This window comes from Coenobita brevimanus, chromosome 111 (genome assembly GCF_032717465.1).
Source record: "Coenobita brevimanus isolate Jiangsu-jjx chromosome 111, ASM3271746v2, whole genome shotgun sequence".
Classification (NCBI taxonomy): Eukaryota; Metazoa; Arthropoda; class Malacostraca; order Decapoda; family Coenobitidae; genus Coenobita; species Coenobita brevimanus.
In genome coordinates, this window is record NC_137064.1 from 25,240,926 (window position 1) to 25,265,847 (window position 24,922).

At 42.5% G+C, this 24,922-nt stretch overlaps 1 protein-coding gene and 1 non-coding gene across 2 annotated transcripts in view; both read left to right on the top strand.

Annotated features, from left to right (window-relative positions):
• The window catches only part of LOC145417848 (neuropeptide SIFamide receptor-like), a 338,464-nt gene that overhangs the window by 159,319 nt on the left and 154,223 nt on the right, over positions 1 to 24,922 (top strand). The gene's annotated exons all lie outside the window — the stretch shown is intronic.
• On the top strand, positions 3,067 to 3,140 carry TRNAA-CGC (transfer RNA alanine (anticodon CGC)). The gene has a single exon. It is a non-coding gene; the product is annotated as a tRNA-Ala (tRNA).

Sequence of the window (24,922 nt, forward strand, 5' to 3'; positions counted from 1 at the left end):
AACTAGGCATACATACTTGCACAGGGAGCCGCGCGTGTGTGTGTGTGTGTGTGTGTGTGTGATTCTCTTTCATGTGCAGGTAAGAGTTCATGGATGGATGTCTATGCTTATATGTATGCACGTGTCTATGTGTACCCGTGTAGGCGTCTCATGTGCGTCTCCAAGTGGCGGACTCAGCATTTATTCAGGAGGGAAAAACTGCAGGAGCCATTAGGGGCGAACCCGAGGCGGCGAGAAGACCGGGAAAAACTACTCTCTCTCTCTCTCTCTCTCTCTCTCTCAAAAAAAAAAAAAAAATAATAAAAAATAAAATAAAAACGCCAAAGTTCATGCCATCAAAACTTTCTGGATCCTTCGGTATTTTTGAAAACTAGAAACTGCCACAAAATCAATGGTTACTCTACCGCTATAAAATTTTTGGTGTTCTTAATTCCTTCCACCCGGTGACTTAATTTTACTCTTGCTGCTTCCAGACGATTTTCTTCAATTTGGGGGGTCCTCGTGGTGAAGGGGTTAATGGAGGCTATTATCTAACCAGTCAACTTCGAAAACTCTATCCTCAAAGCTGAAGATAATCGTCTTAAGGTAGAAGAGATTACGTGAAATATACATCATCTGCCTGAAGGGGTTTAAAATCGTCAAACAGTCTGCCCCATCCTCCCCGCCCCCCAAAAAAAATAAATAAATAAATAAAAAGTTTGTACAGATCAGTCGATTAAAACCATCATTTATAATACTAAGAAAGCCTTTTAAAATATCTCTACAAAAATCATTATGAAAAAGCACCAAAAATTTTCCTTAATCTTCTAAAAATTTTAAGTAAAAAAGGCTACTGCAAAACCGCCAGTCTCATTAAGAAGTTATGCTAAAAAGGTCGTAAAACATATTAACAAAACTATCTACTGCCTCTACACCTCTCTCTCTCTCTCTCTGCGTCATTTTTATCTAATCATTTCACCTCGCATAATTAAGCACTTTCCCTTCAGTACTTCCACACTTTTCTCTGTATATACAGCATATTGGCATCACTAGGCCTTCAATACATCTTTATTTTCTTGTGTATAAACACTATTTTCGTTCCACATAATTCACAGCACTTCTAATACCTTTGCTCCCTCTCCTCGACAATGCCTTACTTCGGGTCCGTTTAACAATGATGACTGAAAAGTATCGCATATTACTGCATGTCAACCAAAGATGTGATGGCGTGGAGAGATGTGAAAGGGGTGTGTGAGTTAGAGGAAGGGCAACCAAATGGCAGAGTACAGGGCGACGTGGAGGCAATTTGTTTGTGGCCACCTCTTGCGGGATTAAGGTGTCTGGGAAGAGATAGATAGATAGACAGACAGAGAGATAGATAGCACATACGTTGGTGCCGCTCGTAAAGTCTTTGCTGGAGAAATTATGCACATGGCTGAGGTTTGCACACGATGACTTGCTTTGAACCTAATCAATGCGTCTGATTCTGGAGCAAAGCCACACAGGGCCTGAGTACGCCAAACCCCCTGGTGAGTCCCTTGTAAACTAATCTCACTCCATAATTCATATAAGTTAGCGGTACACTGATGCATCTTTTGACGCATGCCGATATTCACTCAGAAATCATCAATGTATGAGAGTAGTAATTTTAAAAAGGGACTACCACAAAGTCTATTAAATATATAAAAAGATTTGCCGTGTAAAAGTGCACACGTAGGAGTGAACACTTACCCTGCCAACCTAATCTCTCTCTCTCTCTCTCTCTCGGGGCTCTAATCTCTCCCCTCTCCTCATTAGTTTCCTTCTCCCTCAACGGACACATTCCCCACTTCATCCCTTTGCCTCCGTTCTCTTTGTATTTCTTCACCCCTATCAAATGTCTCAGATTCCATCCTCCCCTCCCACTTCGCCATCACTCTCCTCCCTCCTGTTTTCAGTCACCTTTTCCCCTCGTTTTTTCTTGGTCAACCTCCAACCCCTCTCACCACCTTTCTTCTTTCCAGTCTCTATTCACCTTTTTCCGTCTCTTTCCTCCGGTGTCTCTTCTCCCTTTTTTCGTCTCCCTCCTCCCCATTCTCTTTCTCATTCTCAACCCCATCTCTCTTCTCTCCTCTTTCCCTCTACACCTCCTCCTCCTCTTCCTCTTCTGCCCCTTTCCCTCAAATGCTCTGTCTCTCTCTCGTTTTTCCATTAGACCCTCTCCTCCATCTTTTCCTTTATTTTTTAGTTTCACTCCTTCCTCTTCCCCACCCGCTCTTTCCTCTACTTTTTACTCCTCTGTCTCCTCCAGTCACCCATCCTCATCCTTCACCCTTATCCGCTCCCCTTCTCCCCCATCACCCCTTTTCTCTTCCCTCCCTCTCCTTCAAATGTCCTCACTTCTCCCCTTCTCTCTCCCACAAATCACCCCTATTTCTCTCTCCCTTTCTCCCCCACCTTCTTCCTCTCCCTTTCTTTCTCTCACAGCTCACCTCTCCGCCACAGCTCCCTTAAGGTTTAACACGAGAACACTCCACACACCTGTCAGCCCAGGTAAACCCACTGTAATCTATTGGGTAAACCATAACATACACACACGGTGACTCCTACAGCTCCATTTCACTATAGTTCGTTTGTTTTCACTTGGTAATGATCTTCAACCTTTTTTAGTTGATGGACATGTGTAGTCGGACTGGAGAGTGGACTCGACTATACTGTAGTCTATTTGACTGACCTGTGCAGCTGAGATATATGCGGCAAGTAGGGTGTTTGATACGCGGCTGCTGATTGGCCGCCGATGATATTATTGAAGTAAATGCAGGCATAATTGTTGTACAACATACGGACATAGGTGTACACCGTGGGTGGATATGATAGCGCAACATGCGGTCGTATGTGTACACGGCGCGTGGATGTAGTGCAACTTGCGGACGTGGATGTACACCGTGGGTGGATAATTTATTTCAAATGTCACTCATCGTTTTATGAAACTTAATAATCAACTTTAATTTTCTTTGACAACAGAAAACTTTTAAAGCTAAATCTGACCTCTTCAGCTTAGGAAATTATTCCATATTTAATCTGGCAGCTTCTATTAAAGGCAGGGGGGGTGGACAATGGTGTAACGGTAGCACACTCGCCTCGCAAGCGAGAGTTCCCGGGTTCGATTCCCGGGTCGACCACGAGACCTTTAGGCACGGTCTCCTTTGCCCTAGCCTGTTCGTACCTAGAACTAAAAATAGGTACCCGGATGTAAAATCGACGGTTGCGTGTCGTATGCCGAGGGAATGTTTGGGAGCTTACTTTCCTTGTCTGTTCACCATTCTTGTATGTTTGTGTTGTTCCCTGCCCAGTGCAACTGCCCAAATAACTGCCCACGCATGTTGGGTTAAGCCCCGACGCCTATTCCTTCAACTAAAATTCACTTCCTCACCAACTGATTCTTCCCCTGTCCCCCTCCTTCCTTTTGACTTGGTGGTAGTAACCCCAACATTTTTGGAGCTTACTTTCCTTGACTGTTCACCATTAAAGGCAGTTTAAAAATATAAACGTATTTGTGTTAAAAACAAGAAGAGGTGTAGATTTAAATCATCGATGGCCAATCAGCAGCCGCGATTCAAACACACCCTACTCGGCCCATGCATCTCAGCTGCACAGGTCAATCAAACAGACTATAGTAACCAAGGAGACTCATTCCTCCCTCATAACTAAGGCTCACTGGATTTCACGTAACCATGACTGAGTACTGAAGTTACAGAGGTGGCCCAGACCCGTCAGATGAAAATAAAGAAACTATAGGTATGTTACTGTAGTTCTGCCTCTATCGTGCCTACCTGTCCTTGCTTGCTTTCTGGACCCTTCCTCATCCCATCTTTAGGTGAAAACACACACACACACACACACACACACACACACACACACACACACACACACACACACACACACACACACACACAATAAAAGTCCAACGCTGACGTTAAATGATGCCGCGTATTTCTGATGATGACAATGACGATGACGACGATGATGACGACTAAGACGACAACGACGACGATGACGACGAAGATGATGATGATGATGAATACAAAACTGGAGAGTCATAATAACATCAAAATTTGACCCACAACATGGACAGAAGAAAAAAATGCTAAAAAGATATTAAAGTGTACATGAAAATATAAAAAATCAGAAACACATACACAGTCGAATTACCAACACCCACAGCATACAAACGCATAAACTACAAACACAAATTCAAACAATACACACATATGACAAACGAGTGTAATTTATGGTACACACACACACACACACACACACACACACACACACACACACACAAATTCAAACCATACACACATATGACAAACATGAGCGTAATTTATGGTACAAACACATCAGGAATACAAAAAACATGCAATAAAAAAGACACACACACACACACACACACACACACACACACACACACACACACACAGACAAACACCCACACTCCTTTACAACAGCACAATTCCCGTTTTCGCTGTGGCCATTTGGAGAGACACATGGGATACTAAAGCAAAGGATTACTAGTGTTCAGGATTGTCCCAACTGCAGCTGTTATCCCTTTTAATTATAGAATGTGGTGTGTGTGTGTGTGTGAGAGAGAGAGAGAGAGAGAGAGAGAGATTCTCTCCCTTAACTAAGGTTGATCTTGCAGGAAAGAAAAAAAAAATGCGGACCCTCCTCACAGTATCACTTCTTGAGAAAGAAAAAAAAGCGAGATGGAAAGTAATTTTAAGTAATTTTATATTCTAAGTTCGCAGTAAAGACAGATATATATTGACAGATACGTAGAGTACAGAGTACACAGGCAGATAGAGACAGCAGATAGATAAATAGACAGATACTACAGGACATTTACTTTAACCTAATAAAGATCCCTCACTTCTTTCAGCTCAGTTGATGGCCAGTTACAGTCAGACTGGAGGGAACATTTGACTAACAACCAAGGAAACTCATTCCTGCTGCATCACCATAGCCTATCAAATTTTATGCAACCACAATTTTGCATTTAAGTAGTGGGAGTGGCACAGTCCCGTCAAATGAAACCAAATTATCAATATACCATTCCCTTATTGCAAATATTATCTTTTGTGAGAAAAAAGAGGTAATAATTGTTCTAAATATGTTGTTACTGTTCCTTAAAAATATCAATCTCATTATGACCCGAAAATTATCTCCAAGACATTTTGTGAAGGTCGAGAAAGGAGACTGGAAGATGTTTTTAATGTCTTACTCTTAGTGAAAAAAAAAAACTTAGTTATAGTGAAGAAAATGATCTTCAGTATTATTTAGGGAAAGACGAGGAAAAGACCGTGCAGAATTTTTTTCATAGTTCTTGTTCGTTTCTCCCCTTGAAAAAATGAAAAAATATATTAATGAGCTTAGTTACATGGAGAAAATTATTAAGTACATTCTTCCAACAAAAAGTAATTAGGTTAAAACAAAATCCATTATTCTACTAAAAGACAAGACCAAGACAATATAACAATCTTTCCGTGTCTTATTCTTCTGTAAAAAGAAAAAGAAAGAATGAAAGAAAGAAAAGACTATGCAAAAAAAAAAAAAATCCTTAAGCAGTGTACAATCTTCCTACGTCTCGTTCTTTCTTAAAAAAAAAAAATAAATAAATAAAATAAAATAAACTAGATAATATAAAACAGCCACACTCATTAAGGAAAAAAAAAATCCTCACGTTACTTTCTGAATCTCTCCCGCCCTAAAAATCGCCGAGCCGAGATTTTCGACAATGCTTTGGCGGGGCTCCGAAAAACTCCATCAGGCCGGAATCTCCACTCCTCGGCTCCCGCTAACAACCCATTACGCCTTATCGAGTTTTACGGCGCGCGTTATCGGTTCCGGCACGATTTTTATTATATATTTTTCCTTTTTCGAAATATTAAACTCCCAATGTATGGTGTATAATTTTCCTCTCTCTGGCTACAATTTTTCTCGGTGTTATATATATTTACCCTCACATGGTTGGAGTAGGTCTAGTGTATTTCAGCTATAGCCAGACTCCCCCCTCCCCCCCCTCTCTCTCTCTCTCACCAAAGCGAGTCACTGGGGCCTGAGGGACTTTGTATTGTCGCCATTAGTCCTCTCACGGTCGGGGCAATTCTAGTATTTTATTATAGCTAACTCATTATATTATTCAACTTGAAGTGAGTCGTAGAAGTCTTAAAGCTGATATTTCTCGGTAGTATTAAGAGTCAAGATAAACGTATTCATTTTCATTTCAGTTTAATTACGAGAAACTGGCGCTTTGACGGCATCTGAAGGATAACGCATATTTTTCTTTCTTTCTTTTCTTTTCATTTATTTTTTACTCTATAGTCGGCATCGAAAGTCTTGCCATTTCTTCTGTTTTTCTCTCCAAGGACTTTTGACACTATGGCGAATCCAAAGCAACTGACACAAACGACTTTATTTTGTTATCGATCAGTGTCATCAATGTTGGCTGCTTGTATTCGCCACCCTGCCTGTCAGTCCGTGGAGGGAACACCAGGAGAGGCGACAGTACTCTTGACGCCGACTGTACCTTTAATCGACTGTACCTTTAATCGACAATACCTTTAATCGACAGTACCATTAATCGACTGTACCCTACGTCAAATGGGGTTGGTGGAGGATTAGTGCCCCTCCCTGTAAAACAATTAACTCTAAGCCATTGGCCACCCCGTCTGGGATACATGGCGTCTGGCAATGAATGAATGAATGAAACCTTTAGTCGACTGTACCTTCAATCGACTGTACCTTTAATCGACTGTACCTTTAATCGACAGTACCTTTACAAGTAAGATGGAGGAATAGAAGAAGGGAAAGACGAGAGGAAGGAGTAGTTACAGGGAGAGTGGAAAGGTTACAAAAGGATGAGAAAAAGGCAGAGTATAAGAGAGAAGTGGAGGAACGATTGGGCAAATATGAATTGGAGCAGATGGGGGACGTGGAAGGTGTGTGCAGGATATTTACAGAAGAAATATGTGCAGCATGTGATGTGGTGTGCAGGAGGAAGAGAAGACGGAGGGGGGTGCAAGGAACAGCGTGGTGGACTGAAGAGGTGAGACAGGCTGTGGCACAAAAGAAGAAAGCATACAATGAATAGATGAGAAATAGGGGCGTGGAAGAAGTTGAGAGGCGGAAGAGAGAGTTATATGTAGAAAGAAAGAGAGAGGTGAAAAGATTAGTAAGAGAGAGTAAGAAGAGAGTGGATGAGGAATTTGGAAGGAATTTGAGTGTAAAGTGGAGGGACTGTAAGAAAATGTTCTGGAAAGAGGTGAAGAGAGTAAGACAGGGTGGAAGTGAGGTTAGCAGGGGAGTGAAAGATAAAAATGGTAGATTACTAGTGGAGAAGGGAGAAAAAGTGAGCAGATGGAGAGAACACTTTAAGGAATTGTTGAACAAACAGGATGGAAGTAATGCGAGTATAAGTGGCTGGGGAATGGCTGGGAGAAGGAGGGAGGTGAGAAGACAGGAAGAAATCAGTAGGATAGAAGTTGTGGAAGCAATGAAGAAAGTGAAATTGGGGAAAGCCCCAGGAATTGATGGAGTGTGTGGTGAAATGCTAAAGCATGGGGGAGAGATAGTAGTAGAATGGATGTGGAAGATGTGCAGATTGGTCTGGGAGGAGGGTAGAGTCCCGGAGGATTGGAAGTGAGGTATAATTATTCCCTTGTACAAAGGAAAAGGGGAAAAAGAAGTGTGTGGTAATCATAGGGGCATTTGTCTTCTTAGTATAATAGGAAAAGTGTATGGTAGGATACTTATTGACAGAGTTAGAGAAAGAACATAGGAATTAGTTGGAGAAGAACAGGGAAGCTTTAGGAAGGGAAGAGGTTGTGTAGATCAGATATTCATTCTTAGATCTTTAGTGGAAAAGTTTCTAGAGAAGGGAAAGAAGTTGTATGCGGCTTTCATGGATTTGGAGAAAGCATATGACAGGGTGGATGGACAAGGACTGTGGAAAGTATTAAGAATATATGGAGTAGATGGGAAGTTGTTGAATGCTGTGAAGAGTATGTACGATGGTGCGAAGGCTGCAGTGCGTGTGGATGGTGAACTAAGTGAATTTTTCTCTTTGGAGGTTGGGTTGAAACAGGGATGTGTCATGTCTCCATGGTTGTTCAATCTGTTCATGGATGGGGTAATAAAAGAGGTACAAGGTAGAGTAGTGGATGTTGGAGTGGCCCTGGTGAGAGAGGATAGTGTTTGGAAACTCCCTGTACTGTTGTTTGCAGATGATACTGTGTTGTTGACTGAAGACGAAGGGGAGCTGCAAGGCTTGGCTGATGAGTTTGGGAGAGTGTGTAAGAAATGGAATCTAAAGGTGAATGTAGGGAAGAGTAAAGTGGTGGTCTTTGAGAGAGGTGAAGTCAGTGAATGTACAGTGAGGTTGGATGGTGAGGAATTGGAAAATGTGAGTACGTTTAAGTACTTGGGTAGTGTGGTGAGTAAGGATGGAGGTTTGGAGGGTGAAGTGCTTGAAAGGGTACAGCAGGGAAGAAAGGTTGCTGGTTCTTTGAAAGCAGTGATAAGAAACAGGGAAGTGAGCATGGAAGTGAAAAAGTTACTACATGACAGTATTGTGATACCAACTCTAACTTATGGAAGTGAAGCTTGGACGTTGCTGGAAGGACACAAGTCAAGAGTGAGAGCAGTGGAAACGAGTTATCTGAGAGGAGCCTGTGGAGTCACATGGAGAGACAGGCTGACAAATGAGGATATAAAGGAGCGTTGTGGTGTGGATGTGGATGTGATAGGAAGCGTTATGAGAACACACTGAGGTGGTTTGGCCATGTGGAGAGGATGGAAGGTGAAAAACTGACGAAGAGAATGTATGTGAGCGAGGTGGAGGGGGGAAGAGGGAGGGGGAGACCGAGGATGAGATGGAGGGATGGGGTGGAGAGGTATATGAGAGAGGGGTGTGTGAGTTGGGAGTAGGGCAGTGATATGGCGGGGGACAGGACGACGTGGAGGCGATTTGTTTGTGGCCACCCCAAACGGGATTGAGGCGTCTGACAATAGATAGATAAATAGATAGACCTTTAATCGACAGTACCATTAATCGACTGTACCTTCAATCGACTATGCCTTTACTCGACAGTACCATTAATCGACTGTACCATTAATCGACAGCACCATTAATCGACAGCACCATTAATCGACAGTACCATTAAGAGAATGTATGTGAGCGAGGTGGAGGGGGGAAGAGGGAGGGGGAGACCGAGGATGAGATGGAGGGATGGGGTGGAGAGGTATATGAGAGAGGGGTGTGTGAGTTGGGAGCAGGGCAGTGATATGGCGGGGGACAGGACGACGTGGAGGCGATTTGTTTGTGGCCACCCCAAACGGGATTGAGGCGTCTGGCAATAGATAGATAGACCTTTAATCGACAGTACCATTAATCGACTGTACCTTTAATCGACTGTACCTTTAATCGACTGTACCATTAATCGACAGTACCTTTAATCGACTGTACCTTTAATCAACTGTACCTTCAATCGACTGTACCTTTAATCAACTGTACCTTTAATCAACTGTACCTTTAATCAACTGTACCTTCGCTGCCATCGACGCACTTGTGTATTTCATTGATGCTAAAACTAGACCATTTTACCTCAGTAGAGAAATTTCCAGCACCTGAGAGGTTAACATTGTTTCTGACTCCTAAAATTACCCTTAGCCAAATAAAATAGCTTTCTGGTAACCTAAGTAGTCGTGGAAGTTGCAGCCCCAGTGAAATGTGAACCCAGTGGACTGCTGGCTGAATTTCTCCTACAGTCCACCACTCTCCTGCTGAGGGGTAGGGAGGGACGTTTGTATAACAGGGTAATGGAGCCACCCAGCTATATCGGTGCCACCACATGCAGGCGTCTCTCACCTGTACCCCGTTGCATTAGTAAACTTATGATCCACAGATGACCAAAAGAAAGAAAGAAAGAAAGAGACAGACAGACAGACAGACAGAAAAATAAAACAAACTGGCATAACTGGCGAAATAAAGTGTTTATCCCTTTTCATCTTCAGTACCATGTCTTTCGCGCCTTCAGTCCAATGATCTGTTTTATATTCTTGCTGCCTCCAGACGATTTTATTTAGCCAGATAGTGAGTCCCTGTTGAGAAAGAGAAGCTGTGTTGGTATACGTCGACGTAAATCCACCTCGTCCAAGTGTGATTCATGAATATCCTCTAACATATGTGTGGGACTGCAACTTAAATGTGAATACAAACATCAAGTGCTATTCTCCGGGTGATTGATAAGGAAAATACCCTGACATTCCCCCAGACTATATGTGGAACCATCACAGTTAAAATCCAGGTCCCTATTTCAGTTCTAGGTACATAAAGTCTAGTGGGTAAAGGAATCTAGCTCAAGGATCCCGTGGTCGGCCCGGGAATCGAACCCGGGACCTCTCGATTGTGATTAAGTATACTTCAGATTGCACCTCTCTCTCTCTCTCTCTCTCTCTCTCTCTCTCTCTTACATGAACCCACTCTCTGTCTACTGTCGTCAAATACAGATTGCCTCGTCCACCCAAGTGTCTTCCTAATAAAAAAAAAAAAAAACTCCAGTACTTCTTGATCAAAACACTGAACTTTTTTCTTATTATAACACTTCATCATTTCTTTATCATAACACTTCAGTACTTCGTGGCTGCCCTTCTTCCTTCTTTGCCAAGTCAAGTACAAGGGTTCTTCCTTTATCGTTTCAGCTGCAAATGACACCTCAGTTTAAGTGACACCTCTGTTTAAATGACATACCTGTTTAAGTGACACCTCTGTTTAAATGACACCCCTATTTAAATGACACCCCTGTTTAAATGACACTCCTGTTTAAATGACACCCCAGTTTAAATGACACCCCAGTTTAAATGACACCCCTGTTTAAATGACACCCCTGTTTAAATGACACCTCTGTTTAAATGACACCTGTTTAAATGACACCCCTGTTTAAATGGCACCTCTGTTTAAGTGGCATCTCTTTAAATTAACCTCTTTTAAGTGAGTGTCTTTAACAGACATCTCTCTTTAAGTGACACCTGTTTAAATGGCATGTCTGTTTATATTACACCTGACTAAATGGCACCTGTTTAAATGACACCTATTTAAATGACCCCTGTTTAAAAGAAACCTGTTTAAGTGACTTCTGTTTAATTGACGTTTAAATGGAACCTAATGAAATGGCATCCGTGTTTAAAAGGACAACAACAACAACCACAAACAAACGCTACAATCACACACTACCACTACAACCTCTACAACAACCACACCCAACCACCATCACATATCTACAATTTACACAGTCATCAGCAAAGTAACAATCACTAAACCTTGTTAATAATCACACACTCATCTACATATTTAACACACACACACACACACACACACACACACACACACACACACACACACACACACACACACACACACACACACACACACACACACACACACACACACACACACAGGCACTAAATCAATGTCTATTTCTGTATTTTTTTTTCTCTGATCTAATCCTTCTTAAGGATGATTATATTTACACATTCAATATAATACCGATAAACGATCGGAAATTCTCTCCTCTCTCTCTCTCTCTCTCTCTCTCTCTCTCTCTCTCTCTCTCACACACACACACACACACACACACACACACACACACACACACACGGGCGAAAATTCTAAGGTCATGTAACGCCTCTCAATTTCATGCCTTGGTAAAAGCAGCGACCATGAAGGCGTGCGAGAGAGAGAGAGAGAGAGAGAGAGAGAGAGAGAGAGAGTTTGTGTCTGAGGAGTTAAGGAGTTTGGCTTGTGTGTGCGTGCGTGCGTGTACTTCAGGAGAGCTTGTGTGTGTGTGTGTGTGTGTGTGTGTGTGTGTGTGTGTGTGTGTGTGTGTGTGTGTGTGTGTGTGTGTGTGTGTGTGTGTGTGTGTGTGTGTGTGTGTGTGTGTGAGCGGCTTCTGGCTACAACTGTACTCTTTTCACCTTAACTTGGTACAGATTTTCCTCCTATCGCAGTTCATTCCACACAGCACAAGGACAAAGACAATAATATGGTTCTACGTCCATCCCATTGCACTTCTTCGTGACTAGCACCAAAATTTACAGTTAATCTCTTGCTGCAACTCGGCATTCAGAAGAGAGAGCAATTTTAGGCCAAGACAGAGAAAAAAGGAGTATAGAAAAATTAACTAAGCTTAGACGTGGCTTCTTGTCGTTTAAGGCCCTAACACCTCTTCCTTAGCGATTTATTTTTGGATATGACTGGTTAATATCCTTTTGTAAGTTGTCTATGTAAAGTATGACGATGTTTCATGGATTTTTAAAACATAGCCTCGGAGAATAAGGTGTAATAAAAAAATAAATCTCTTAGGAAAATGTGTTAGGAAGCTTACTCAACCGACCAGAATTCGGGGCCTAGTGCTACCTGGCGCGGGTAAGCAAAAAATTCTACGAGCTGAAATGGTGTTGAAATCCCGCCCCCATTAACAGGCAACTGGTATGGACGTAACCTAAGTTAAATAATCAGTCTCCAGTTCGCGCTTCTGGATGTGTGTGTGTGTGTGTGTGTGTGTGTGTGTGTGTGTGTGTGTGTGTGTGTGTGTGTGTGTGTGTGTGTGTGTGTGTGTGTGTGTGTGTGTGTGTGTGTGTGTGTGTGTGTGTGTGTGTGTGTGTGTGTGTGTGTGTGTGTGTGTGTGTGTGTGTGTGTGTGTGTGTGTGTGTGTGTGTGTGTGTGAGAGAGAGAGAGAGAGAGAGAGAGAGAGAATCTACTATACAATGTTCATTTTACCTTGCCCTAAAATTGCCATCCTGCATCTTGAATACCTGAGTTATAACAATAGATTACTGACACCTGAATGCGATGCTAGTCACGAAGAAGTGTTACAGAGAGGATGCAGAGCCAGTATTGTCTTTTTCTGTCACGGAGCTACGTGAAATAAGCCACAAAAGGGCGAAAATCTGGGCCAAGTTAAAGTGAATGGACTACAGAACTACATTACATCTTTGCAACCAGACGGATTTATTGAGTCTGTGAATGGCGTATCGTCGTGGAAATACTGAGATTCCCACTAGAACTTGTACTATAGATATAACTAAAATAATAACAGTAATAATAATAATAATAATAATCTCTCTATCTATCTATTGCCAGACGCATCAATCCCGTTTGGGGTGGCCACAAACAAATCGTCTCCAAGTCGCCCTTTCCCCCGCCATTTCACTGCCCTGCTCCCAAATCACACCCCCCTCTCTCATATACCTCTCCACCCCATTCCTCCATCTCATCCTCGGCCTCCCCCTCCCTCTTCCCCCTCCACCTCACTCACATACACTCTCTTCGTCAGTCTGTCACCCTCCATCCTCTCCACATGGCCAAACCACCTCAGTGTGTTCCTCATAACACTTCCTATCACATCCACATCCACACCACAACTCTCCTTTATATCCTCATTCGTCAGCCTGTCTCTCCATGTGACTCCACAGGCTCCTCTTAAATAACTCATTTCCACTGCTCTCACTCTTGACTTGTGTCCTTCCAACAACGTCCAAGCTTCACTTCCGTACAATAGAGTTGGTATCACAATACTGTCATGTAGTAACTTTTTCACTTCCATGCTCACTTCGCTGTTTCTTATCACTGCTTTCAAAGAACCAGCAACCTTTCTTCCCTGCTGTACCCTTTCAAGCTTTTCACCCTCCAAACCTCCATCCTTACTCATCACACTACCCAAGTACTTTAAAGTACTCACATTTTCCAATTCCTCACCATCCAACCTCGCTGTACATTAACTGACTTCACCTCTCTCAAAGACCATCACTTTACTCTTCTCTACATTCACCTTTAGATTCCGTTTCTTACACACTCTCCCAAACTCATCCGCCAAGCCTTACAGCTCCCCTTCGTCTTCAGTCAACAACACAGTATCATCTGCAAACAACAGTACAGGGAGTTTCCAAACACTATCCTCTCTCACCAGGGCCACTCCAACATCCACTACCCTACTTTGTACCTCTTTTATTACCCCATCCATGTACAGATTGAACAACCATGGAGACATGACACATCCCTGTTTCAACCCAACTTTCAAAGAGAAAAATTCACTTAGTTCACCATCCACACGCACTGCAGCCTTCGCACCATCGTATATACTCATCACAGCATTCAACAACTTCCCATCTACTCCATATATTCTTAACACTTTCCACAATCCTTGTCTATCCACCCTGTCATATACTTTCTCCAAATCCATGAAAGCCGCATACAACTTCTTTCCCTTCTCTAGAAACTTTTCCACTAAAGATCTAAGAATGAATATCTGATCTACACAACCTCTTCCCTTCCTAAAGCCTCCCTGTTCTTCTCCAACTAATTTCTCTGTTCTTTCTCTAACTCTGTCAATAATTATCCTACCATACACTTTTCCTATTATACTAAGAAGACAAATGCCCCTGTGATTACCACACACTTCCTTTTCCCCTTTTCCTTTGTACAAGGGAATAATTATACCTGACTTCCAATCCTCCGGGACTCTACCTTCCTCCCAGGCCAATCTGCACATCTTCCACATCCATTCTACTACTATCTCTCCCCCATGCTTCAGCATTTCACCACACACTCCATCAATTCTTGGGGCTTTCCCCGATTTAACTTTCTTCATTGCTTCCACAACTTCTATCCTACTGATTTTTTCTTGTCTTCTCACCTCCCTCCTTCTCCCAGCCATTCCCCAGCCACTTATACTCGCATTACTTCCATCCTCTATGTTCAACAATTCCTTAAAGTGTTCTCTCCATCTGCTCACTTTTTCTCCCTCCTCCACTAGTAATCTACCATTTTTATCTTTCACTCCCCTGCTAACTTCACTTCCACCCTGTCTTACTCTTTTCACCTCTTTCCAGAACATTTTCTTACAGTCCCTCCACTTTACACTCAACTTCCTTCCAAATTCCTCATCCACTCTCTTCTTACTCTGTCTTACTAATCTTTTCATCTCTCTCTTTCTTTCTACATATAACTCTCTCTTCCGCCTCTCAACTTCTTCCACGCCCCTATTTTTCATCCATTCATTGTATGCTTTCTTCTTTTGTGCCACAGCCTGTCTCACCTCTTCAGTCCACCACGCTGTTCCTTGCACCCCCCTCCGTCTTCTCTTCCTTCCACACACCACATCACATGCTGCACATATTTCTTCTGTAAATATCCTACACACACACCTTCCACGTCTCCCATCTGCTCCAATTCATATTTGCCCAATCGTTCCTCCACTTCTCTCTTATACTCTGCCTTTTTCTCATCCTCTTGTAACCTTTCCACTCTCCTTGCAACTACTCCTTCCTCTCGTCTTTCCCTTCTTCTATTCCTCCATCTTACTTGAATTCTAATTCTGGCCACCACCAAATTGTGGTCAGAAAGTCCACTCCCCCAACCTCTATAAACTCTTGCATCCATTACACATATTCGCATCCTTTCATCCACACACACATAATCAATCACTGCCTTCCTTTCATTCAGTTCACCACCCACCCTTCTCATCACTCGCCATGTATACCTGTGGATCATTTTATGCTTGAAGAGGGTATTGGCTATCACCAACTCCCTCCCAGCACAAATGTCCACTAACGCACTCCCATTCTCATCTATCTCAGTAGGCACACCCCACTCACCAACTATTCCATCCACCTTCACATTCCCAACTTTACCATTCATATCACCGATCAAAAACACTCTCTCATTCCTTCCAAACTTTTCCATGCACACTTCTACATTTGTCCAGAACTCTTCTCTCACTCTTCTAGCCCGATCTTGCGTTGGCGCATACACACACACAATCGCCCACATTTGTATTCCAACTTTCAACTTTACCCACACAATCCCTGACCCAACTGATCCATACTGTCTTATGCTCTTCTTCCATCTTTTACTCACAACTATACATACTCCTTCCTTTGCCCTCTCATTCTCACCTACTCCTGCACATATACCCCATCCATACTCCCATTCTCTCACACTTTCTCCTCTCCATTTTGTTTCAGTTATTCCACAAACATCCACTTTCGCACCCTGAAGCACCTGGACAATCTCTCTGTCTTTCACCTTATCATTCGCTCCCCTTACATTCCACGTCCCGATAACCATGTCCTTTGTCCAGTCCTTGGTCGTCATCGTTTGGTCAGTCTTTGTCCAAGGCTTATTGTTTGTTTTTTTAGTTAGTTGTTTTCCGGGGAGGGGCACTAACCCTCCGCCAACCCTTTTAGTCGCCTTTTACGACAAGCAGGGATACTGGGGGAGTATTCTTGAAAAACCCCCCTACCCCCAGGGGGTAAACCCCCCCTAATAATAATAATAATAATAATAACAGTCAGTCATAATAATTTATAATAATAATAATAATAATAATAGTAGTAGTAGTAGTAATAATAATAATAATAATAATAATAAAAATACCAGGGGCAAGGGAAAGAGTTTTTGTGTGGAGCGGCGTGGAGGACCAGCGTTAAACGAGTTAATGTTTGTCGCGGTCATTAGTGGGGAAGAGGTGGGGAGGAGGGGTCAGGTAGGCCGGGAGGTAGGCAGGTGAGGAGCACAGTATGTTGAGGGGGGGACAGGTAGGCAGGTGAGGGGGGTAGTAGTGTATGACGGGTCAGGTTGGCAGGTGACGAGGAAAGTAGAGCCTTCCTGCTTTTCTGTCCGTGTCTTTAGCTGACAGAATAGTTTTGTGACTTATGACCTTCCCTATACCAAACAGCCACGAAAGGACCAACAGGTCTACTGCTGTATGTTTTCCTTCGTACTCCATTATGTTGAGGGGGAAGGTCAGGTAGGCAGGGAGGGAGACAGGTGGGGAGGGAAGTAGAGTATGCTTTGAGGGAGGGAGGGAGGGTAGAAAATGTTAAGCAGACGACTAAGTGAGGTAGAACAGAAGGAAGCAGAAAAGTATGTACCAGGCAGACAGAAAAGTAGGCAGCAGTCAGGTAAGGTGGTAGGCAGGGAAGTATGCAGGGGACACGTGGAGGTAGAAAAATGGGTAGTAGGTAAGCAGGGAGGTAGGCAGGAGGTGACGATGGCAGTTTATTCAGATTTAGTGGGGAATACGTCAGGCGGAAAGGTAGGTTGCTGGGAGGAGGGTAGGCACGAAGTGAAGGAAAAAAAAATAGGTTAAGCAGTAACTTAGATAGCCTTGGTGAGAAAGTAGAAAGGAAGCAAAAAGAAAAAATATATATGGCCAGTAACTTAGACTAGGTTAGAAAGTAGGCAGGAAGTGAACATAAAAAAAAAAATGTTAGGGAATAACTTAGATTTGGTGAGAAAGCAGACAAGACAGTAACTTAAGACAAACTTAGTGAGAAAGTAGGCAAGAAGGTAAGCTGGGGAGTACACTTTAAGAGGCAGGCAGTGAGTGAGAAAGAAAATAATTATAATACCGGGTAGGCAGGATATATGTGTGACGCAGGTGGGCAGGCAAAGATGATGCAAGAGTAGGCAAGAAGGTAGGTAGGAAGAAGAGGACTGTAGGTAGGGAGAAAGTTAGGCAAGACGTAGATAGGCAGGAGAGAAGACAGGTAGAAAGAAAGGCAGGATAGTAAGTAGTTAGAAATGTAGGAAGGATGGTAGGTAGATGTGTAGGCACGATGACAGGCAGGAAGAAGATAACCAAATCGTAGATAGGTGAAAGGCAGGTAGGGTGGATGGTTGGTAGAGAGGTAAGTAATATGGTAGGGAGGTAGGAATGATGACAGAGAAGAAAGAAAGCAGACACGATTGTTAGGAAAGGTAAACAGGAAGCTAAGTAAAATGATTGCTAGGGAGGAAAATAGGTAAGATGGTAGGTAGGTAAGATGGACGACATGATGAGTAGGGGGTAAGTAAGAAGGAAGGAAGGTAGGAAAGAAGGAAGGAAGGTAGGAAAGAAGGTAGGCAGGTAGGAAAGGTAGGTAGGAAAGGTAGGTAGGTAAGTAGGTAGGTAGGTAGGTAGGTAGATAACTGGAAGGTAGGAAGGTAGGTATATTGAAGGGTAGCCAATAAGGTAGGGAGAGAGGTAATCAAAGAGGTTGGCAGGAACGTGATACGTAGAAAGATGGACAAGATGATAGGGAAGAAGGCAGGAAAGAAAGCAGGAATGTGCAATCAGAAAAGTAAACAAGAAGGTGAGGAAGGAGTGGTTGGCATGAAGAGAGGGGAGCGAGAGAAGAAAGGGATCGTCGGTTTAAAAAGGAAGCAGCAAACTGGAAGGAGGAGGAGGAGGAGGAGGAAGGTACCGAAGAAAATGAGGGGAGATGAAACAATACGGCACATAGGATTACATAGGAAAGCAACCAGCAACAGACCTTATGGACCTTTCGAGGCTGCTTGTTACAGAGAAGACTATACCTACAAGATCTAACTCTACATGCTGAAGGATAAGGATAGTAAAGCAAGAAGGCTCCCCCCACCCCCAAACCCTCCAGGAAAAAGTGAGAAAAACCACCATGCAGCATGGAAAAACTGACATGAAAATTTCACAGGAAATATTGGAAAGGAAAAGTCACATTCTATAATACTTTGTCTATAAGCTACCCATCTGAGTAACCTGAAAGAGAAAGTAATCAAACAAACTAATAGTTACGGCATAACATTATAAACGGGTACGTTGAGTTAATGGGACGTCCGTACAAGGAGGAGGAGGAGGAGGAGGAGGAGGAGGAGGTGGAGGTGGAGGAGGTGGAGGAGGAGGAGGTGGAGGAGGAGGAGGTGGAGGAGGTGGAGGAGGAGGTGGAGGAGGAGGAGGTGGAGGAGGAGGAGGTGGAGGAGGTGGAGGAGGAGGAGGTGGAGGAGGAGGTGGAGGAGGTGGTGGAGGAGGTGGTGGAGGAGGAGGTGGAGGAGGAGGAGGATACCAAATAAAATGAGAGAAGATGAGACTATACAAGAGGAGGAGATGGAGGAGGGAAAGGAAAGGATGTCATGAAAAGAAGAGCAGATGGAAGATGATGAGGTTTTAGAGAGAGACCGGGGGGTAAGGAGGATGTTATTGAAAGAGGAGAATAAGAAAAAGGAAGAGGAAAGGAAAGAGAAGGAATAAAAAGGGGGTACAAGGAAATGAGATATCGATGAGGGATAGGAAGAAAGGCGAGGAAGAAGGAAAGAAGGGGAAATGGGAAGGAAAGGGGAAGGGAAGGAAAGGGGGAGGGAAGAAAAGGCAGGTGAGAAAGGAAACGAAAGGAGATAAAGAAAAATAGAAAAGAGGAAGGTAAGGAACGCAATCAGAACGGGGGGTGAGGGGAAAGAGAGAAAAAAAATGTAGATGAGATGAAGGGAGGTTAGGAAAGAAAAATATTAAGGCGAGGAAACCTGTAAAAAAGATGAGGTGTGGAGGTAAACAGAGGTGGTAAGGAGGAAGAGGAGGGAAGGGGGGATGAGAAAACGAGAGAGAAACAGAAGGGAAAGGTACAGGGATAAGCAAGTGGAATGAGAAAATGTTAAAAATAAAAAAAAAGGAAAACCATGCACAATAAAATGAAGTAAAAGTGAAAGAAATAAAAAGAAGAAAAGAGAAAGAGATAAGGAAAGAGAAAGAGATAAGGAAAGAGAAAGATAAGAAAACATGAAGGAAACGTAAAAGATATGAAGACAGACACAAGAAAATGGAAGGAGTGCGAGAGAAGACGCCAAGAAGATAACCGGATATTGTGAAATGGCGAGGCAGGAGGTTAAGAGAAATGGTGAGAACAAGATAGGAGGATGTAGGAATATGAAAGGAGAAAGAAGAGTAGAGGGGAGATAACGGCGAAGATTGGTAAGGGGAGAATAAATGTGTGTGTGTGTAATTCACCGGGTCGGTCAGGATCACCTGATGGTCGTGATTGTCAGATTTTACCCTCCCGGAAGGGAGCTGAGAGCTCATATAGTCCGATCTAAGGGCAAGGCTGTGACCTTCACACACGCACACACCCGTCCCCTTGTTCAAGGGGGACAGTAACCACCCACATCGTCAGTGAAACTTTTCGCAACCTGAGCGAGGCGCGAACTCCCGTCCACCAGTTGGCAAGCGGGAACGTTACCACTGCACCAGCGAGCGGTGTGTGTGTGTGTGTGTGTGTGTGTGTGTGTGTGTGTGTGTGTGTGTGTGTGTGTGTGTGTGAGAGAGAGAGAGAGAGAGAGAGAGAGAGAGAGAGCTGGAATGAAAATGAAAAAAAAAATAAGGTAAGAAATGTGGCTGTATAGAGGTGACAAACATTGGGAAAGCAGTAGTGTGGGGTTACGAAAGTGTGCGAAAGTGGCAGAAGTGCTTAACGTGCAGGAAAGTGACAAGGGTGAGTGAAGTTTGGGAAAGTTGCAAGGAGGAAGTGAGAAAGTGTGCGAAAGTGGCAGAGATGTAAATGTGGAGAAAAGTGGCAAAGATATGAGAGTTTGGGGAAGAGGGTGGATAGTGTTGTGAAAGTGGAAGAGAGCAGCAGTGTGGTGGTGAAAAAGTATGGCAAAAGAGGTAGAAAAGTATGTGTAAAAAAGTGGAGGAGAGCAATAAAAAAAAAAGTGGTAGAATGGAAATAAGAAAGTTTGATAATTTGCAGGACCCCCCCAAAAAAGTCGTGGAAAGTGACACTAGCTTGAAAGTGTAAATAACGTGGCAGGTGTGTGAATATGTGGGAAAGCGGCAGAGAGGTAAGCGTGTGCGAAAGTGACTGTCAAGGAGAGAAAGTGCAAGACAACGACAGATATCAAAGAATGTAGGAAAGTGACAAGGATGGGAGTGTTGGAAGGTAAAGTGTTGGCAGAAGTCTGAAAGTGGCATTGTGGAAGTGAGAAAGCAACATCGTGGGGGTGAGAAAGGATGGCAGCAGATGAAGACTGTGTGTGAAAATGAGTGCGAAGGAAAATGTTGCAGTGTGCCAGATAAATGTAAAAAAAGTGCAGAAAAGTGGCAAAGTTGCAAAGTAGCAGGGAGGTGAAAAATGTGTACTACAAGACAATGTGCCCAACAAGTTGACAAGTAACAAAGTGGTGAGAAAGCCATGGAAAGTGAAGGAAAGTGGCAATGTAAGATGTGAAATGTGTATGAAAGAAGCAATAATGTGACGGATGAAAAAGCGCAGAAAAATGGCATTGTAACACAGGTGATAAAGAGTAGGGAAGCGGCAATAATGTGACAGGTGAAAAACTGCATGAAAGTGGGCATGAAACTGAGATGGAAAAGTGCAGGTAATTAGCAATAACCTGACAGGTAAAAAGATATAGGAATGTCCAATATAACACGTGAAAATTATAGGAAACAGAGATGGGGCTGTGTGACAGGGAAGTAGAAGAGTTATAAGAGTATGGCAATGTGGCAGGGAGAAAAATATGACCAAATGATGATATGGCAAAGAGATAAAGAAGATGTGTGACAGTGTGACAAAGCAGCAGGGAAACACTGAAAATAATGAATATAAACCTAACTCCCTGAGAAAGTGTGGAAAGGAGAGACAGCGAAAGGAAAAAGAAGGAAAAAGGGGAAGGACAAAATATAGAAAAAAAGGGGCAGAGACATATATATGAACTGGATGTGAGATTAAGGTGGAATGAAAGGTGGAATAAAGAGAATGGGGATCAGGCAAAGAAATATGTAACAGAAGAGAAGAAATAATGAAAGAATAAAGACAGGACGGAAGGTGGAATGGACAGAAAATAGGAAAGCTGTAAAAATATATATAACAACTGGAATAAAAAAAAAAAAAACGCCGAAACAATAGGTGGAACACAGAGGATGGAGTGACAAGAGGAAGCGAAAGATCAGAATAAGTTAAAGTTAAATTTGTCAACATAAAGCTAAAAACACAGACGTTACACAGGAAAAAAAAAAAGGTAATAATAAAAAAAAGCAAGAAAGAGGCAGAGAATATTAAAACAGGAGGAAAGTTGTAAGCAGTAAAAGGAGAACGAGAATCTGCAGAGAAAAGTAAGGCATGAAAAAAATATATATAAGTAGCTATACATACTGTAGAAGTAAACTAGATAAAGAAAGTTATAAAAGTCGCATGCAATAACAGAACAGAGAGAGAGAGAGAGAGAGAGAGAGAGAGAGAGAGAGACTGAAATGGAAGAATACACGTTAAGTCCAATTGCAAAATAAAGTCGGGAAAAACAGGCGAACATTAACACGAGAACAGAGAAACTGCAACGAAAAATACCACAAAAAATCTGTGAGGAAAAAAAAAAAAAGACAAACAAGAGCCCAAACATGAGTCTAAACTTGGATTGTCGATATGGCATTTTTTTTTTCCTTAATTTTCTTTAGTTACCTGATTTCTCGCCTGTCCGTCTGTCAGCTTGTTCGTTTGCCTGTCTGTCGCCTGTCTAATTTATATGCATGTGTGTTTGTATGAATGTATGTATTTTATTAGGTTATGCCGTGTCTGTGAATTCTCTCTCTCTCTCCCTCCCTCTGCCGTTCTGCTTTTGTCTACCTCATTGATTGTCTGTTTTTCTTTTCTGCCCCTGTCTCTCTCACTGTCTACTTCCCTCTCTTTTTCTTCTGCCTCCGTCTGCCTCATTGTTTTCCTGCCTGCCTTTTTATTCTGCCTCTTGGTTGTCTGCATCACTGCCTGCCTATTTCTTTTCTGAATGTCTGCCTTACTGTCTGCTTCCTTTTCTTCTTCCTATGCCTCCGTCTGCCTTACTGTTTGTCTGCCTGTCTATTTCTGCACCAGAATACATATTCGCCTTTTTCTTCCTCCTATGTCTGCCTCGCCATCTCTCTAGCCTCTGTCACAGTTTTCCTTCCCGTCTCTCTCTTGCCTGTCTGCCTTACTTTTTCCTTCCTACCTGCCTTTCTGGCTGCCAGCCTGTCTGCCCTCCTGCTGTCCCTTCCCCCAATTTTCCTTCCGGTTTGCTTGCCCTCTTGCCTGCCTGCCTGCCTCTTCCCCAGTTTTCCTGCCTGTCTGCCTGCCTGCCTGCCTCTTCCCCCATTTTATCTACCTGTTTTCCTGCCTGTCTCTTTCCCCAATTTTCCTCCCTGCCTGTCTGCCTGCCTCTCCCACAATTTTCCTGCCTGCCCCTTCCCTCAACTTTCCTACCTGCCTGCCTGAATCTCCCCCAGTTTTCCTGTCTGCCTCTTTCCCCAATTTTCTTGCCGGTCTGCCTGTCTGCCTCTCCCCCAATTTTCCTGCCTGTCTGCCTGCCTGCGTCTCCCCGAATTTTCTTACCTGTCTGCCTACTTGTCTCTCCCCCAACTCTCCTATCTGCCTCTTCCCAAATTTTCCTCCCTGCCTGCCTGCCTGCCTGTCTAGCCGCAAGGATGGAAGCTGTTAGTGCGTTGATTGCCTGTATGTGCTCCGCGACTGCCTGCCTCCACGCCCACTTCACTACAATGCCGCCCAAATGGTGCTCCGCCTCACCACGTACTTATTTTTGAGAGAGAGAGAGAGAGAGAGAGAGAGAGAGAGAGAGAGAGAGAGAAACTGCTTGCTTCCAGCACTCGTTTTATACTTAACATTTTTTAGTCATGTAAAAAGCTACTTGCCGTATATCCTTCTTACATTTATTCCTGTTACAAATTTACTTGCTTACTCGTTATATTTTCTTTTTTCTACTAGTACTACTACTACTACTACTACCATTACTACTACTACTATTACTACAACTACTATAACTACTATAACTACTACTACTACTACTACTACTTTTATTATTATTATTATTATTATTATTATTATTATTTTTATTATTATTATTATTATTATTATTATGAAAACTACTTATTCATACTCTTCTTAACCCTTCACTCCAATGACGTATATTTCGTTTTTTTTTTTCTTTCTGCTACTGAGCGATTAATTACACCTTAAGATAGCGACCAGGTATATTATTCCAGCCTGGCCTAAAATTGCCACCCCTCCACTTTGAATAGGCCTACTTAGTTGTACCAACAGATTAACACAAGAATATGATGATAGTCACGAGGAAGTGCTACAGGAAAGTATGTAGAGCAGAACTGCCCTTTTCTTTATTACTCTAACCTGGTCAATAATTGCCATCTCTCCATCTTGAATACTGGGTTGTAGCAATAGATTAACACAAGAATATTATGATAGTCACGAAGAAGGGCTACGGGAATGGAAACTAGCAGTATTGTATTTTTCTTTCTTCCTCTGACCTGACTTAAAACTGCCATCTCTCCGTCTTGAATACTGGACTGTAGCAATGGACTGTAGAATATGACAGTCATGAAGAAGTGCTATAGGGATGTACGTAGAGTCGCAGTGTTGACTCTCTCTGCCAACGAGATACGTTAATAAAACTATAAAGGAGGCAATTCTTGGCCAGGTTAAGGTGAAAGAACTACAGAAAAAAAATTAAGAGGTCTGTATCTAACCCATCTAGTTCGAAAAGATGCAGGAAAATTTAAATAAAGTCGTCTGAAGATGGCAAAAAATAAAATGCATAATACACAACAGTAAAGATTATTATTTATTATACTCTTATGAAAAAAAAAATACTCTTATGTTAATTATGCGTATATTTACTCGTTAAAATTTAATTATCAAACTCACGCTACCAAACTTACTAAACTTGCAAAACAAACAACAAAAACTTATTAGAAAAAAAAAAATTTGAACGACACTCTTTTCTGTGGAAATTATTTAAGCATCGTCGTAAAAATAATATCAATAATCCTTAAAACTTACTCATTTGTAGTCGATAAAAAAAAAAATTAAATAAAACTATCTCATTAATACGAAAAAAAAAAAAAAAGGCTTACACTAATTAAAAAGAAAAAGGAAAGACTATACTGATATAACCCCTTCAATGTATCGACTCATATCCATTTATTCTCGTTCACACCAAAATATATCGTTCAGCTTCGGAGAGACCCCTGGATAAGGCGGGATTTATCAAGGCTCTATCTATCCACTCCATTTCTAACAATCTATCGTACGCTGAATAAAATCGTCAGGAAACTTCATGAAT